General features: G+C 44.9%; 1 non-coding gene across 1 annotated transcript; it reads left to right on the top strand.

Moving 5' to 3' along the window:
• Window positions 1-200: 200 nt before the first annotated feature.
• TRNAS-GCU (transfer RNA serine (anticodon GCU)) lies at window positions 201-273 on the top strand. Its single transcript has one exon. It is a non-coding gene; the product is annotated as a tRNA-Ser (tRNA).
• The last annotated feature ends 486 nt before the right edge of the window (window positions 274-759 follow it).

Consider the following 759-nt stretch of genomic DNA (forward strand, 5'->3'; position numbering starts at 1 on the left):
CCGATTCCACGTCCTCATAGAAGCTTTCAACTGAAGCGTCATCATGGCAGGATGTAGGCGCGTAAGCCTTACACCACCTTCATTTTGTATCTTTTATTCAGTTTACTATATTAACGATATTAAGTGTATTAGTCATTGTATTAGATAACTGTAATAGTCATAAGTATAGTATTGCCATTATAATTGTTATTGTGCGCCCCGCCGCGGTGGTCTAGTGGCTAAGGTACTCGGCTGCTGACCGGGAGGTCGCGGGTTCAAATCCCGGCTGCGGCGGCTGCATTTCCGATGGAGGTGGAAATGATGTAGGCCCGTGTGCTCAGATTTGGGTGCACGTTAAAGAACCCCAGGTGGTCCAAATTTCCGGAGTCCTCCATTACGACGTCTCTCATAATCATATGGTGGTTTTGGGACGTTAAACCCTACATATCAATCAATGAATTAATTGTTATTGTGCAAAGTAACAAAAACACCGACCAAGTCAAAATACACAAAAATATAAAGACGTTTCGGCTCACCACACGGGAGCCTTGTTCACAGTGACCGCAATTGGCGTAGTGCGCTCTTCTTATGCACAGTGTCTTATGACATTGTCAACTATCGTTATTGCACAAGAACAACCGGTCACAACGCATATCATTGTCGAGACACTGAGAGCGCACATTCAGCATTTATCACGGCTACCGTCACATCATTTAGCGTGTTTGACAGCTCGGAGGCCCAATTCTTCGTACTGCGGTATCGTGACAAAACATCAGTACA

The sequence above is a fragment of the Rhipicephalus microplus genome, chromosome 7, assembly GCF_043290135.1.
Source record: "Rhipicephalus microplus isolate Deutch F79 chromosome 7, USDA_Rmic, whole genome shotgun sequence".
Lineage (NCBI taxonomy): Eukaryota > Metazoa > Arthropoda > Arachnida > Ixodida > Ixodidae > Rhipicephalus > Rhipicephalus microplus.